The sequence below is a fragment of the Chinchilla lanigera genome, unplaced genomic scaffold, assembly GCF_000276665.1.
Source record: "Chinchilla lanigera isolate Chin_1 unplaced genomic scaffold, ChiLan1.0 scaffold00088, whole genome shotgun sequence".
Taxonomy (NCBI): Eukaryota; Metazoa; Chordata; class Mammalia; order Rodentia; family Chinchillidae; genus Chinchilla; species Chinchilla lanigera.
The window spans coordinates 1,509,012-1,526,762 of NW_004955489.1; the positions used below are offsets into that span (position 1 = coordinate 1,509,012).

General features: G+C 47.1%; 1 protein-coding gene across 3 annotated transcripts in view; it reads left to right on the top strand.

The window, feature by feature from the left end:
• The window catches only part of Kcnh1 (potassium channel, voltage gated eag related subfamily H, member 1), a 373,266-nt gene that overhangs the window by 332,397 nt on the left and 23,118 nt on the right, over positions 1-17,751 (top strand). The gene's annotated exons all lie outside the window — the stretch shown is intronic.

Sequence of the window (17,751 nt, forward strand, 5' to 3'; positions counted from 1 at the left end):
TCTCATGTTGATGGGGTTATCATGATCACCAATAGACTGTGTGTGAAAGCGAAGAATTACTAAGAGTTTCCTCTTGGCTCTTCCCTGGAGAGGCCCTGTCTCCACAACCTTCTCCAAGTCTGAGGAGTGGCTGGGTCCCCATGGTAGGGCCTCTGTCAGGGGAGGGGGCCGCAGTCACTGCTAGGCAGAGATTTTTACCTTTGAGCACCATGCCCCTTGGAACAAAAGAGCACTTTTCTGATGCCTAAGGATAAGGGAGACCCAGGTATACTCTGGATCACATATTTTTTAATCTTGAATTTTAAAAGTATAATTTTTTTTTTAAAGGAAAGAAAGGGATTAAGAGATTTTGAAAGATACCAGCAGTGAGTGAAACCAGGCGCGTTTCCTGTCAGGAGTTTCCATCTGATCTCCCCTGCTTGTTTAAGTGCTTTGATCAAACATCTTTAGTGATTAATTTTCCGCTTACAGTTGTGTGCCCTTCAGAGGTCTGTTTCCATTTCCATAAACTGATGTTTATTTTATCAGGTTAAGTTGTCTTCTCTGAGACCTGTCAGGAAGAGGAAACACATTAACCCCAGCAAGACAGCGTGGCGCTTTTCCAAAATGCTTTGATTCTTCTACACAAATGGGATTAGAACAAATAAATTTTGGGAAGCAAGCTTCTACCATTATGTAAATTTAATTTCTCTTATTTTGTCCCTTATGTTTTAGATTGCTGTATTTTATAGGAGCTGAGTCTGAGACATTTTAAAAACTCTTAGAGAACAGGCATCCATTCCATCTGCTTTATTGAGTCCATACAGTGTGCCAAGCAGGGGACAGAAGACCAGTCAGAGTCTGAGGAGGAACCCAGGTAGCTAAGAGAAGAAATAGATGAGTCATTTTTTATCTATGATAATTCTAAGAGGTGAAGGGGACAGAGGCCAGCAGAGAACACAGATGCAGCCGTGGTAAAGACGTTCATCTGGTCACCCGCACCACCAGGCCCCTCTCTGGCCCCAGCTTCCTGGGCACAGAATGTTGGGTCCCTTCCCAAGAGCTCTGCGTGTCCTTCATCACTGGCTGTTCATTGGATGCCAGCATAGCTACAGGACAGCCAGTCTCTGTAAAGCCCAGAGTCCTGGGGAGGTGGACTGTGCAATGGTGAGTAAAATAAAAGCCCGTGGGGATGTCTATAAGCACCAGTAGCAACAAACACTGAAGCCAAAACAGCCCTCCAAGCTCCAGAAGACCTTTGGGGAAGAATCAGTGATCCCCTCTCTCGTCTTGCTTGATCTTGTATGAAGTACTGGTTCCAGTCCCTCTGCCTTTGAGCTCTGCTCGGCACTACAAGCAGCACTGGCCAATTCCTTCTCTCTATTACTGCAGGACAGGGAGGGGCTGCTTGGGTTTGAAGTGAACTGTTTTGGCCTGGGGGTAGATTTTTTTTGTTTGTTTGTTTGTTTTGTCTTTGTGTCTCTCTAGGTCCCTTGAGAGGACTCAGCCCAGCACCTTGGCCTGTTTACAGAGCCTGGAACTGGAGCCCACCAAGGACTTGCTAATACTCAGTGACCAATTGATTGACAGTGGAGGAAAGTAGCTAGGCTTGTGGGGAGAAGGTCATCTTCAGCAGACTGTGCAGCTGGTCTAGAAACAGAAGGACAAAAGCTTGTCCCGTCTGTGGGCCCTGCCTGGAGCCCCAGGGGAGAGGTCAGCCCAGAGCCCACCCAGGCTTCTGACTGCTTTTTGCATCTCTGTCATCTCTCAAGACAGTGTGAGTGCTGAGAGGTTTAATCTGGGCGTTCTGCTGGGAGCAATTACGTCCCTCTGCTGAGGACATAATTGAGTTGGAAGCCACACCAGGTACCCTACACTTACGCTGAGTGCCTAAATTTCATTCCAGCCATCCACTTCTGTGTAGTCTTCTGTTAAGTCTTGGAGTCATGGGATCTCATCATTCTAAAACAGTACAGCACAAAAGTACCTCAAAAGAAAATGCATTCTGTAAGATGTAAACATGTTATTAAGCCAAAGCACCAGGTGTTTACACAGTCATGGCAGCCTTTGTGAACCAGAGCTCTGCCATTCAGGAATTTCCATTAGAATTGAAGACTGCTCTGATTATCAGGGTAGCTTGTGGTAGGAGGCTAAGAACCAGGGACACAGGGCCTGGGTTAAGTTGGTTAGGGTTAGGAGCTTTCAGTTACCGGGTGTCAAGCATCTGTTGTGTGTCTAATGCCAATGCCAGGTGGGGAGACTCCTGAGTTACCCTGGGGATCCCCAAAGGAGAGCAGGAGGCCTGGCCTGGGTAGCTGGGGTGGCTCTCAAGGGCTCGGGGCCCCTGCATGCAGCACTCCCCTCAGCTCTCTGGGTCACTGATTCCTAGCCCGAGGGACGGGGATCTCAGGCACCACTTAGCTCCACAGCTCTGTAAGAGATGATGTGGGTTGCTGATTTTGTAAAGAGAGGAGATGCAGAAGGGAGAGACAGCATCAATTTCACAGAAATTCTCACATCATGACTTTATCTGCTTATCTCTGTTCTATTCCCACTACCCTGTGAGGAGGCCCACCTTTCCTGAGCAATAGCGAGGAGCAGGGAAAATAACCTAAACTGTTATCCAGATTCTCCCAGGCTAGGATCCTCCAGGCAGGGACTCCACCGAGCAGAGGAAGAGATAATGTGGAGATGTCACTACACAATTACTGACCAAGGTTTGAAGAAAGAACAATAGATTGATCTTACTTCCAGTTTGTTTGAACAACTAAGTTCAACATTAGCCCATTTCGATATAATGAAGTTTCTGTCCCTTATGACTTCATCCTCCTGTCCTCGGTACAGATGCCTTTTGTGTTCTCCTAAGAACATCCCTAAGATAACTTGACCTGGAGTGACTCCACCTTATTTGCTGTTGTCTTTAATTGTATAAGGCCGATGAGGCTACAGTAGACAAGCCAAGCGCAGTGTCGGCCTTCACCGAATTCCATTTGGTTGTGTTCTCCTCCCACCTGGACTTGATTCATTCCCCTCTGTGACTGTAAAGCTGAATTGAAGTTTGATTGGCTTGGGGGGCCCTGGAGACTAGTAAAGCACACTGCCAGGTGTGTCTGCGAGGCCAGCCCCCATACTGCCCTCTCTGGCATGGTTCCCGCTCTGCCACCGTGACCGAAGCAGTTGTGCGTGGCTGTGCTCTTATACCATGATGCTCCTGCCTAGGACCCAGCCCATCCTCGAGAGAATCCCCTAAAACCAGGAGCCGAAGTAAACCTCTCGTCTTTCTCTCTTCTATTTTTTGTTTTCCTTTCAGTACTGGGAATTGAACCCATGTCCTTTGCACCGAGCTATGTCACCAGCTCTTTTAATTTGTTTTTTAAATTTTGAGAAAGGGTCTTGGTGAGTCACTAAGTTGCCCAAACTAGGCTCAGACCTTTGATCCTCCTTCCTTGGCCTCCAAGGGTGCTGAGATTACAGGTGTGCACCCCCACCCTGGCTTAGCCCTTCTCTTTAAGTGTTGGTGTAGGGTAATTTGTCCCAGCATGGGGAAAGCCACCTAAGAATACCTTACCTCTCTCCCCCAGTCTCTCACTTCCCACACATCTGTTTTTCTTTTTGTCTTTTTATAAGTTCGTATGACTGAACTAATTTATTTCCCTAACAATCTTAATGCTCTTTCTGTCTTCTATAAAGTCGGTTCTTTCCACTCATCAGTGTGCAGTCTGCCTCATCACAAGTCTTCCTCCGCCCTTGCATATCACAGCTGCTACAGAGATGTTTGCTGTGTAGTGCAGGACAGACAGACGCATGTACACACAGTCTGTGAAGAGGGATTGGAGGGCACCATGTGGACTGGGCCTAGGGTTGGATGCTTGACCTTCCTTGCCTTGTTTGACCCTCATGCCATCTTTTGAGGTGATACAGATTGTTTTTTAAGGTTTATAAATGATGCAACATTCTCCAAAATTCAAAAAAAAATCTTTTAAAAGTTAAAAGAAATTATCTGTATCATTCCATACATTCATTCAGTTTTGCAGGAAAAATGATGTTATTTTATAATTCACTTTAGGTTTCATTATAAGCCCCCGCATTCACAAGTAGCAGAACTTCCCTCTCAGGAGATCTGAGGGTGCTACTCTCCAGATTGCTCAGGGGTTGATCTAAGTCCTAGCTAGTGCTGTCCAATGGAAATTTGTGTGATGCTGGAGATATGTCTGTACTGGTCTGTAAAATAGCTCCTGGCTATAAGGGGCTAATGCAAATGAGCTGATGACTTTTCAATTTTATTTAAACTAATTTATATTCAAGTTGCCACATGTGGCAAGTAGCTACCATACTGAACAATATTTGAAGTTATTTGGTAGGTCTTGGTTGATGACTTATCCTAGGAATGGTCATCTACCACACTGGAAGCCCTGAAAATGATTTTGTTCCCACTGAGGTGTCCAGGTCATTGATCTCCAATGGCTGATCCCCTGAACCTTGTCCTTAGCTACCTCTTCGCACTCCATGGCTCTGGTGATACAGGAAAATAAAAACTCCCAACCTGAACAATATCTGGGACGAGTTCGTGTTCTCTAAAATTGAAGAATGAATTTTAGGAACAATGAAGGTTAAGAGCAGAATATATTTATTGAGGGAAAGAAAGCTTCTGTCCAAGAGAGGGACAGACGGGGGCCGAAGTGGGTTGCCCAGGGAACCTGGCTTTTCCTAGGGATTTTATAGAGCAAAACCATGAGGTGAGGCCGGTCCAAGATAGGGGGGAAATGGGAAATTACAACGTGGGCAGGAAGTGGGACAAATCTATGGTCAGCCAATATGATTACAAGTATAACTGTTCAGGTAAACTTGAGTAAACTGGGATCAAATGGGGAAGGAGTGTAGCAAGCAGGCATGAATACAGAACAGGGGCCTTTCCTGTAGGGGGTTGGGCTAGTGACTCTTCCTGGCTTTTTCAAGGTGATTGCTACTTATTAGAATATCAATTCGTGGTGTTTACGCCTAGGGAGGTATGCGGGTACATTTGTTTAGTCCTTTGTCTTGAAGTCTGGCCCACAGCAAATGTCTCCATTCACTAAGTATCTTGTCTTTCATGGTGGCTCCAGGACTTGGCCCTGTCTGACTGCCGGTAATATTTCTATCTAACTCAGCTGCCTATAACACTGGGATTGCCGGGGATATTGCTCAGCGGTACAAGCGCCTGCCTGGCAAGTGCAAGGTCTTGAGTTCGATTCCCGGTACCAAAAAGAAAAACAAACAAAACAAACACTGGGGATTACCCACACTCTCACATGGCTGCTCCTCACCATGTGCCATTGTACCCTTGCAGTGCAGCTAACCAGACTTAAATGTACTAAAGTATAAAATATACAGTGGATTGTGAAAATTTAGTACAAAAAGAATATAATATAACTCACTGTTTTTAATGTTGAGTACATACTGAAATATATTTTTAACATACTGAGTTAAATGAAACTTTGAAATTAATTTCACCTACTTTTTACTTTTTAAATGTAGATGCTAGAAAATCCACATGCACGGTTCACATTTGTGCTTATGTTATTTTTCTTTCAGACAGCATTGCTCAAGGGAGTTCTTGAATCTCCCTACAGAGATGTAAATTGCCTGGGAGTCTGGACATCCAGATCCGGACAAGGGGCATTGGGGTAACAGGAAAAACTAGAGGGGCTATTCCACAGTGTTACCTTACCACTCCAACAACTGGGTTCTTATGAATGGTGGAGGAAGAGGCCCCTAGCCCTTTGTATCTGTGGGCCAGGGGATGGGTTCCTTACAGGTTGAAGGTGTACCCAGGAGTCAGGTGAGGCCCAAGGAGGGTGGGAAGGGAGAGCACGCGTCAGCCTCAGCCCTACAGCAAAGGTTGCTTCCTTGGTGAACAGCTGAATTGTGAGGGAGAGGGAATAGCAGGGCCATGCTTCGGTACAGTCTGGGGACTACAGTTTCCTCATTTCCCAACCCAGAAGGGTTTCACCTGGTTCTCAGTGTAGCCCTACAGTAGAAGCACAGGGTATGTCTGCAGTCTCCACATTTAGTCTCAGGCCGGAAACTGGTTCTTCTGTCTATTGTTCCCAACCCTGGCTCTTCAGAATTCTTTGGAAACCACAATATGGGCCAATGAGGGCAGCTTTTTTCCTTCCTATCATATCTCACCTAAATCTACAGGCTCTGGGAGGCACAGAGGGAACCTTGTTTTTTGTTGTTGTTGTTTTCTGTTATTTTTTATTTTAAAATGAACAAAGACATAAACAAAACAACCCAAAAACAATAAAAGCTATACAGAATTTCAAAACAAGGCGATAGAAAATTAACAAGGGTTGTATTACATATTGTTATCTTCAAAGTGGTTATTCAGATAACCAGATAGAGGCATATAAGATTGGTCAAACAACTTAACATTAACTGTCCCTTTCCACAAACCTATAGAAATTAGTAGTACAATTATCTTAGCTATCTTGTATGTGTGTGTGTATGTGTATATATAGGCACATATTTTTTCCCTTCTTTCTTTTCCATTTTCCTTCATCCCAGTTGTTCTTTCCTTTTGAGCAGTTTCTTTCCCTTTTGTAATATCTATTGTACCTTTCAGATTTACTTTTTCAAGTTCTTACACTAGGGAGACAGTATGATGTTTACACATGCAGATATGATTTATTCCACTTATGAATATGGTCTTTAGTTGCATCCATTTACCTATAAAAGCCTTGAGTTTATCTTTCTTATAGCTGAGTAATACTCCATGTATAAAAATACCACATCTTTTTTGTCTATTCCTTTGTTGATGGGCATTTGGGTTGTTTCCAAGATTTAGCTATGACAAATTGTGCTGCTATAAACATGGGTGCACATATATTGCTGTGGTATGATATTTTCAGTTCTTCTGGAAAAATATCCAGAAGGGGAACAGCTGGGTTGAATGGGACCTCTAATCTTAGTTTTGTGAGGAATCTCCACACTGATTTCCACAGTGGTTGTACCAGTCTGCACTCCCACCAGCAGTGGAAAGGGTTCCTTTTTCCCCACACCCCCTCCAGCATTTGTTATTGGTTGATTTCTTGATGGTAGCCATTTTTTCTGGGATGAGATGGAATCTCAGTGTTGTTTTAATTTGCATTTCTCAAATGACCAATGGTGTTGAACATTTTTTCATATATTTGCCATTTGTATTTCTTTATCAGAGAAGTGTATATTCATCTCAGATGCCCATTTTTGGATTGGGTCTTTGAATTTTGGGGGCCTGATTTTTTTAATCCTTTATATTTTCTAGATAGAAGTCCTTCGTCTGAGGGACAGTTGGCTAAAATTTTTTCCGAGTTCATGGATTTTCTTTTTACTCTGTTAATGATTTCTTTTGATGTTCAAAAACTTTTCAATAAGAGGAGATCCCAATTGTTGATTCTTTGAAGCATTTCCCATGCAGTTTGGTTTCTATTCATGAACTCTCTGCCTACCCCTATGTCTTCAAGATGTCTACCTATTTTTAATTCCAGTAGATTTAGTGCTTCTGTTTTAATATTTAGATCTTTAATCCATGGGCCACTTGTAAAGCAAAGTGATTTTAGAAATGCATCAGTAGGTAGTCAAATGGAGGATTTAATTCAAACAGAAGATGTAAACTGCTTTCTTTTGGTGCTGTAGGATGTCAGTCAACTGTATGCCCACCATTGCTCTTTGCAGGAGCCTAAGTGGTTCTTCATGGGGCCGGTCGGAAAGACAGCACATACAACCAGGGACAAATTGGTCACTGTGCTCAGTGGAGCAGGCAGACAACAGCAGGTGAGCACAGGAGGCCCCACTGAACGTAGTAGGTCAGTTTGAGGGAAGGTAAAGGTCCGTGAATGTTAAAGGTCATGACTCAAATTCTATCCTATACGCCTGTAATGGAAGCCGCACTACTTGAAGAACTCCATGGCAAACCATCCTATTGCGTGAACCCTTCGTGATAATGCACATTTGCTGGGGGGTTCGCAGATGTGTGGGTTGTTGTACAGTGAGCGTTCTGAAGGCAAGACGCACATGAGTGTGGGTGGTCAGAAAATGGGACAGCTGGGAGTGTGGCAGACAAACTTGCTGGTTACCTTCTCAGGGGGCTGTTCCATTCTTCCAGGGCCTACTTCCCTTTGGGACTCAAGCTAAGCCAACAGAGCCCCTGGAGCTTCTCCTGAAGTCTCTGTGCTTCTTTCTGAGAACTGTGCTGCTCCTCTGGCCTCACAGCTTACTCTGAGGCCGGAAAGCTGCTGCCACAGGTTCCTATCTCAGGCACCGGAGAGGTGGATTGGCTCAGCACCCAGCTCAGGGAGCTCTTCCTTGTTGGGCCCCACAGAGGGCCACGTAGCTTCTTTTTATGATTATCATTGCTAGCATTGGGCCAGACAGTGGAAAACTCTAGCTTCATTGTCTCAGCTCTGAAAAAATCAGAGCGACTTGTAACTGTCTGTAAGAATTCCTCTTCATAGGAAAGTCATGCCATTGTGATGATGGTGGAAAACCCTGGACTGTTTTCATGAAAGAGATTAAGAGTGCAAAGCGAGGGCTGGGGATTTAGCTCAGCGGCAAAAAGCGCCTGCCTGGCATGCGCAAGGTCGTGAGTTCGGTTCCCGGTACCAGAGAAAAACCCCAAAAAAAAAAAAAAAGAATGCAAAGCGAGCCAAGACAAACTAATCCTGTTAAAATTAGTCTTCTGTGTTATTTAAATCTGACTCTGGAAGGCTGCAGCTTCAGGCAAAAGAGAACTGGGCTCTTTGGCCCTCCTCTTCCTCCTGGAGTGGCAGGAGGTCACTTAGTGCCTGGATGAGTCATCAGGTCCAGGCAATACATTGATTTCTCCAGAAATGGCCACATGGCCTGCAAGAGTAGGTAGAAGCTTGTCTTTCCCTCTAATGAGGGAAGGGCACTTGGGTTTCTGTTCCCAGAACTTCCACTGAGTCATCACACATCTTTTCTGCTATCCTCCTGTCCCCGCCCCTCATGGAGTGAGTTCCTTCCTGTGGCGTTGACCCAAAGCTATCTTTGCTGGCTTCACGGAGTGCATCAAACATCTAGTGGGAAGTCTGAGCTGGATCGGTCCCTTTAGAAAAGCAACCACTGTCTGAAGTGGTAGCAAACCCCTCATAGTGCTCTAGAACACCACCAGATAACAGCCGGGGAGGAATGGGCTCTGCTTCAGCCTTTCAGAAGTGCTGTGTAAGCCCAGTGCCTGGGACACATTTTCATACCTTCTGGGTCGCACCCTCCAGAGCTGACTGTCCTCAGACATACAGAGTGTACAGAGGAGCATGGAAATACACAAAAGAGGAAGACAAGAAAGAGACAGCATCCCCCTGAAGGCAGGGAGGTTGTGTCCAGCACAGAGCACAGTGTCCGGCATGTGTGAGCCACCCATCTCAGGGAGGGAATGGGTGAATTAAAACAGTGACTTACGCATATACTGCACAGGTTTTTTGTGGGCCCTTTTGTGCTCTATAACAAGCTCTCATTTGTCATTGTGTTTAGTGCTCAGCAACCCGTCACTAAAGAGGACACTGAGTTTTGGGTTGGGCAGCTTGCCTCAAGTCACATGTGAGAACCCTCCAGACCAGCCTGAGGGAAGGCAAAACACAAAGCAAAACAAAATCCAGGAAGAGCCCATTTCATAGGCATCTGTGCTGAACCAGATTTCATGGTAAACCTACCCATCTACCTTGTCGTATTGATGTTTTATAAAATTTCGTGAGGCGGACTTTATGCACAGCTGTCAGAACTGAGTCCAGAGGTTAAGCCATCTGCTGTAGGTGCACACAGCCATTAGCCATTAAACAGAGAGGCTGAATTGCAGTTCACATGTAATTCTACAGGCCAGAGCTCTATGACCCCCTCTGCCTCCCTTACCCAACCCTAGAGAAAAGAAAGCCTTTTCTAGTGCTGCTTATGGGGGAGCAGTACAGATAGCATATTTATCTCTAGGTTGGAGAGAAATAGCCACACCCTTTAGTTTGGGACAGCCATGAAAAACCCCTGTCTGAGGCAGGAGAATGAGGAAGCCTTTCCAGGCTTCCAGGATGTGGGTCCAGTTTGTTGGTGCTGAATTCCGGCTAACTCTACTCAGAGCTGCCTGGGTCTGAAATGGAATGAACTTCTGCATATTTGACCTCTGAATTTCTGCCACCATGAAATCCGATTGCCTTTACTCCAGCACAAACAGACGTATATTAATCACTGCGTATGTCCCTGGCCCAGTGCTGTGTCTTGGAAACAGACAGGCTAGAGGGAAAGAACTTCATAAATGCTAAGTGGAGCCACTTCTCCTGTGCTGTGGGGACAGTTAACCAGCCTGGAAATCCGACAGTGGGGCCAGCATTGGCATTAGGCTGTGAAGGGCAGCGGCTTCTCTGGGCAGAGAATAAGGGTAGTATGTTATAGGGTGAGGAAAGAGGAAATCAAAGACTGACAGGCTATTCATCCTTCACCATGTCCCTAATGCCACACTTCAGGACAAAAATCTTACTGCCCAAAGTCAAACACGGTCAGGAAGGCACCTCTATTTCCTTATGGAGAGGGGAGCTCTCCATAAGGGCAGAGGATTCCATCTCAGTACATATTTTACCCCAGAGCTCATCAAAATCCTCGCAGTTAGAACATGCACTTTTAATGTTTATGGATGAAAGGAGAGAACAGTGCATGTTTCCCAGAGCCAGAGCACAAGTGCTGCTGTAGGGCTGGAGGCATGACCGGCCACACGGTGACTGCCTGAGAAGTGTGTGTCTCCTCATACTGCACTTTTGAGACCCAGTCCTGGCGACTCTGTGGGACATTGTGACTGGTCTGTCTGCCTCTCATTTCCTACCTCTACTCTTCCTTTTGTCCTCACGCTTTTTTCTCACTTTCTTGTTGTTATCATATCTTAGGTTTTATACATCTAAGCCAGCACCTTTAAATCTGTGATGTTTTGGTAAGAAAAAAAGCTTTTGAAAGATGAATAAAATAAATAGGAAATGCCTGTTAAAGGTACATTGCCTACAGAACACGTCTCTCCTGATGGAAAGGCGGGGTGAGCAGGTTTGCACAGTTGTTGCCTGTGTGTCATGAGGGAGGGCAGCTGGCTCAGCTGCCAGGCCTGAGGAGGACGGAGGCAACTGCCCACAACCCCTCCACAGCCTTGGCTCTGCGCCTGGTCTCCAAGGCCACAATCCCAAGATTTGCAGGTGAGCACAGATTCCTGTGAATGTGGAAATACAGCTCTCAGAACCCTTTCCATGAGACTGAAACGGGAATGCGAAGGCCACAGGCATTAGGGGCGAGTATTTCAGGCACGCAAGATGGGTCTCGTGAGTAGAAAGGAGCAGGCTGAGGGCCGTGGCCCGTTCTGCCATCACTTCCTGCTTCCGACAGCATTGTTTTTGAGGAGTGGACAACCATGTTGGAGGAAGGAGAACAACTGAAACAAAGTAGATCTAGCATCCAAAGGTCTGGGAAGAACAGACTCTAAGCCAGACGGCCTTGGAAACAGACTGCAGGCATTCCTCTCCCCGCCCTCTTTCCCTCCCGTCCTTCCTTCATCTTCCTTCCACTCTGAGGTTGCAGGCAGGGTCCTGGCTCACTCCTCTTGCTCACCATTCCAGTGCCAGAAGTGTCAGAAAATAACCTTTGAGGAGGTGTTGATCTACTGTGAAAACTGCCTTTCATGGTGTGCTGTTTCCTGTTTGGATCATAGAAGTATTGTTTTTATTTGTGACTTATTTTAAGGAAGTCAAGATGGGCCAGGTGAGAGATGAACCAGATGCCATGGACTCTAGGCCAAACTAACCTCGTTGTGACAGGCCAAAGCCTGTGAACGGGGATGTGATTCAGAGAGGCGAAGAGGGAACCAGACTCCTGAGTCCCCCAGGACTCTAAGATTCACACATATCGTAGCAGAGCTCAGGCAGTGATCCCCGGTGGCAAGGGGCAAGGTTTCCTATGTGCTGCGTATGATGGCACCTGCATCAGCAAGACCATCTCCCTCATTCATGGAAGAGCAGGAGCTGTCTAGAGAAAGGCTGGCTTGACCAAGAGTGGACCAAGGGTGGGCTCAGTGGGCCAGGGTCTGCAGCAGACAAAATAGTAGGAGATTCCAGAGCCAGAGGCACATTGAGGCAGAACTTCTGTGCATGGGGAGAATCCAGGTGAGGACAGATGAGAAGATGAGGCTGGTGTAGAGACGGAGGGAAGCAGGTTGGGGCCATGGGGCACTGCAGAAGGGAAGTTGCTTGGCCTGCAGTAGAGGGTCTTCCCTCTGCTTTATCAGGACACAACATGTTCCCTCTAAGTCACTGTGGATCTGAGTCAGGACCATTGAATTCAATGTGCAAAGCAGCAGATATACTAAAAGGAGCCCATGCTTGAGGCCAGGTAGACTTGAGTACAGCTCCCAGGCTGCTCCTTGCTAGCTATGTGGCCTTAGGAAAATGACTTAATCTCTCTGAGCTTTATCTCTTCATTCTATAAGTAGAGATAAGAATGTCTATATCACAGGATGCTCGAGCAGTAGCTAACACAGTGATTGTGCAGTACAGCTCCCCTGTCACCGTGGGGAACATTTTCCCCAAGACTTTCCCATATAGATGAGTAGTCTCTCCCCAGGGATGTGGGAGGTCTCCTGACATGGGAAGGAGGCAGGTGTGGTCCCTGCATAGCAGTCAGCTCTGTGGCTTCATCTATCCATCTGTCCATTTCTGTCTCCCCTATATCTGTGTTTTTAAATGACTAGGGAGATGGGTCTGACTCTACAGTTAACTTAGCTTTGTGGTGTCACCATCAGTATAAGTAGTCTGCTTTAAGTCTGTATTAGTTTGCTAGGGCTGCTGTAAAGAAGTACCACAAACTAAAGTAAATAACATGGTTAAATAACATGGGGGAGGCTGGAAGTCCAGGATCAGGGTATCTGTATAGTTGGTTCCTTCTGAGAACCATGAGGATCTGTTCTTGCCTCTCTAACTTCTGGTCGTTTGTGGGCGATCTCTGGGTTCTTCTGCATCATCCTGATCTCTGCCTTCATCATCACATAGTATTCTGCCTGTGTGAATCTCTCTCTGTCCACATTTTCCCTTTCAAAATGTTATGACACCTGTGAGACCCTGTTCCAGCATGCCATCTTAACTAGTTACATGGAGAATGACGCTATTTCAAGAAAAGGTCACATTCTGAGGTAATGGAGATTAGGAGTTTGCCATATAAATTTTTGAGGGATACAGTTCAGCACATAGTGGTCTTTTACTGTTCTATCCATCTGCTTGTGTAATTGCAAGATGGCTATGTTGGGCCACGGCCACACAGCAAGGTAGATTTGGAGGATTTGAGTCAAATGAGCACCTAGAACTTGAATTCAAAACCTTGACTTTCTAGGACATAAAAAATTGATGGTTAGTGTTATCTACTGCACCTTACATTGGAGTTATTTATACCCACTGTGTATATGAGATAGTGAGGTGACGGTATCCTCAATCTACCTCTCCTTCCCAGGACCCACACTAGGCCCTGGTCCTGGGCCTCAGATACAAATATGCCCTCCACCCTGTCCTCCCGGTCCTATTGCCCTTCCAGGGAATTGAGAACTTAGCTGGGAGGAGGATGTTAAACACGGGCTGATAAAGTAACTCAACAGCAACTTTCCATTTGGGAATTGAAATCTGAATGCTACAACAAGACTGGTTAAATACCTACTGTCCTAGCGGCCAGTCTCCCCAGAGAGAACCCCAACTGCAGCCCAGTGCCTGCACCTGTATGGCTCAGTGGATGTAGGAGTAAGACAATCCCTACTCCATGGAGATGCTGCCCAACTGTCCCGGAAGAAGGAAAGAATTATAATCTAAGAGTGACTAGCAAGTTTAAAGGATCAGTTTATAGAAACTGTTTATAACCGTCACTATGTAAATATATGACCTAATCATGTTTATTGTTTCACTAAACATCCAAGCACAGGAAAGAAATGTTCTATTATAAATGTGGTTCCTGGGCCACCTTTCCATGAGTGGAGAACCTCTCTGGTTCTTCTGTGTATCTGGGCTCTGGGCACTGCAGGGTTCCTGGAAGCCTCAGCTACGTGCAGAGCCTGCAGAGCCAGCTACAGGCAGGCTCCATCTACCCCAGGACTTAGTGTCCGACTCCCAGGAGCACACAAGAGCCAAACACCTTCAGCCTCCTGCATGCACAGAGCCTTCCCTGGAAAGGCCCTGCCACCCTAAGAGCCCCGGCTCTCTCCCCCGAAGGGGAGCAGGTGCCCAACTTTTGAAGTCTTGAGAAAGACTCCCAGATGGCCACTTTTCTTTTTGCTGATAGGCACCCCCTATCTCCTTGCACAAATTTGATCTGAAATTCACTGATTCATTGTAACACAAACAAACAGTAACAACCCCAGCCCATGTAACAGGGGTGTGCACTGTGCCCAGCTCTGTGGGGGATGCGGAAGTAAATTGGACACAAGTCCTGCCCTGGGCAGCTGACAAATTAGCAGGCTCGGGGGAGGTTCAAATAATTGTATCAAAAGTTAATTCAAGCCAGGTGGCTTTTGTTAATTACTAGAATGGAAAGATCCTGCTATTTTTAGGAAAAGCTTATGCACCTCTGGCTGGGAGGATTGAGGAAGGCTTCGTGGAAATGTCATTCCTCAATCCTTTGCAGAAGAGGTAGGATCGGAACTGGTGGCAGGAGGGTGGGGGAAGGGAAGAGCGGCCCAGCTGAAGGCACTGGGAGTGGCCCCAGAGCAGGGCGAATGGCGGGTGAAGAGCGGCGTCTTTGTCTCAAGCAGGGCAGCAAAAGGATGTGGCAGCGCATCTGTGTGCGGTGCCGGGTTTAGGTGTCTGCAGTGTGCACCTGTGGCCAGCCCCATCATGATCCCAAATCCCGTAACAGCGTCACAGCTTGAGCACATGTGGGAGTAGGTGGTAGAGAAGAAAGGTCTTGTTCACAGATCTGTGAAAACTGCAGCTGCCTGAACAGATTCATTGGGCGTTTCAAGGGAGGGCAGGAAAAGCCCCTTTGACTTACCCTGCCCCAAGCCAGGCACATGGCTGGGACTTTTGTGGAATCCTGAGGGGGAAGAGTGGCCTGACTGGAGGAGTTTCGTCCTTGTTAGGGCAGAGGGGATTTTTAGAAAATGCTCGAAGACAGGCCATGCCTGGCACCCACCACCTGCCCCTGAACCAGGGCACAAAAGCAGAAACCTGGGGAAGATGTTCCCTTTCCTCCCTCTGCAGTCAGCTGGCTTTCCGGTTGAACACTCAGGCCTGAGCTCTACCTACCAGCAGCACAAGGCAGGCAGCCACCTTACTGGCCACAGAAAGAACAGCATGTGGGGAGGGGAGCAGAGGGTGGGTTGGGTTTTTGCTGCCAGTAATTGGGTGTGCCATCACTGTCCTTGAACCGTTCTTGATGTACATAGCTCTCTCTGGGAGGAGACTCTGGGTCAAGCTGGGGTAATTGCCTGCCTGCCTCACTGGGGGTATTCTCTGTGTGCCCGGCACCAGCAGAACCTCAGTGCTTCCCGGCCGGGGACAGGAACCTCACTGCAGAGCTGAGGAGTGTTCACAGAATGGCAGGCCTTGCCTGTCCAGCTGACCTCCATCCTGGGTATGGATGAATATGTCCATACCAACCAGATACCGCTCAGATATTGGTCAAGCAGCAAATTGACCTCAGTGACTTCTTGAAGCAGTCCCTGCAAGCATGTGTACACACACACACACACACACACACACACACACACACAACCACAGTTTTCCTGGACTGTGAATTCCCAGCAAGTAGAGATTGGACTACGCACTCTCCTTTGCACCAGGCCTTCTGTGTGGTGCCTGATGTAACTTGGGGTCACATCACATTCTCAGGTGTGAGACGGTAGAGAACAGGCCAGGCCAGTCAGGGACCTTCTGCAGCACCAGGCCCTTCCACACACTCGCCAGTGTGCCATCCAGCCTCCATTTTCTCATCTGCAAAATGAAAAGAAGAGCATCTGCCTGGGGGTGGGGTGTTGAGAACTGTCCACTAGGCTTAACGCAGATAGCCAATAAGTGCTTTTTCTACCTTCCATCTACTGAATAAGAGGCCTGGTCTGAGACTCAGAAGAGCTGGCTCATAAGCCTGGCTGCCATTTACTGACAGTGAGGCTACAGGACATCATCACCCTCTTCTAGGCCTCAGTTTCCTCATCTGTAACAGAGAAGCTAATGTGATTTGCTGTCTTCTCCAGCCTTAGCAGTTTGTTTCTAATTCAATCATCAGGTCGCCATCGAGCAGGTTCCAAGTCACCAGCCATGGCCCAAATAGTGGTTAGAGTAAAGGTCAGCTTTATTGACTTTCAAATCCTTTGCTTATTCTGTGTGAGATTTTTCCCTGCTACATTAGCTCCTGAAGGCATTCGAGGTTCTTTGTCCACCCTACACAATCAGTGGTTCTGGGTAGGGAAGGCCGGGGGAAGTCATCTCAAGAAGGCTCCCTGCTTGGGCAGCCTGAGGCCGAGCCCCAGGTCTGCGTTCTGTGGAACTGACTGTAAGGTACTCACACTTCAGGGGTCTGGAAGAGGCACCTCCTTTCCTGTTTACCAGGCTGTGGAAGAGGGGAGGTTGCAGGATGCATGAAACTATGACATGAGGAGACTTGATCTTGTGCCGGTTGTGTGGGTTTGAGCTTGGTGTTCCCACTTCCTTTCTCTAAGACTCACTATCTCCATCTGTAAAAAGGGCCCAGTGATAAGATCTCACTTAGGGTTCTGTAAGGATCAAAAGAGACACAAAATGCAAAGAAAGTGGCTTCTCCTGGGTAGCCAGCATCCAGTGCTGCTGGGCTGCTCTGATTGTGTTGGGGAAGTCAGAGGTGGCAGCTGCTGACGCAGGCGGAGTGAGATAGAATCTCAGTGTAGTTTTGCTTTTCATTTCCCTGGAATTGGATTTAAACAAAAACAGAGAAAATTGTGTATGTGTGTATAACATTAACTGCTAGATGATTAAATGCAGAATTGACTACCAAAGGTACATACGGACTTTTAATTCTGTAGACCTTCAAGAAGGAAAAGAGCATTTAGGGTTAGAAAAGCCTCATGTAGCTTTAGCCCTCTCTGTTATACAAAATAAGAACACTGTCTCCATGCATGGTTCCAGTGACTGATGCGTGTCCCAGCTTTCTGTTGCTGGCCTGAAGGAAGGGACACGGTGAACACTGATGTCCCTTCTGCTCCGAGCATCATCCTCACCTCCTCTGCCTTTGTCTCCAGAGGAAGCGAAGGAGGGAGAGTGTGAGTTGGCGGAAAGACTGTGTCAGTCCTGGGTCTGTAGCCTTGCAGGAGTGTGGGTTGTTATGAGAAATGAAGATGATAACCTAAACATTGAAGTGGCCAGGAAGTCAAGGACCCTCTGCCTGCCCAGGCATCAGGGCATTGTCCTGCTTCTTGGCCTCCTCCCTTCCTTCTGATTTCCCAGCAGGAGCAGGAAGGGCCCCTGCCATTGAGATGGATTTCCAGGTGGTACCAGCAGCTTTTCCACCCCTGACCCAGGGGCCTCTCCCTGCCTTAGCATTGTTTGCCTAACTCTCCTCTGGGTGTCTGTGACATCCTGAGTGGTCCGTCTCAGCTCTGAAGGGCCGATGCGGCTGAACCCTCCACTTCGACCAACCCTGTCTGGTGCCTGGATGGCAGTGCTCACTTTTGCTGCTGGCCTATGCCTACCTGCTTGGAGCTGGGGTGAATCACAGCATAATTAGAAACTACCGGGGCTGGGGGTTTAGCTCAGCGGCAAAAGCGCCTGCCTGGCA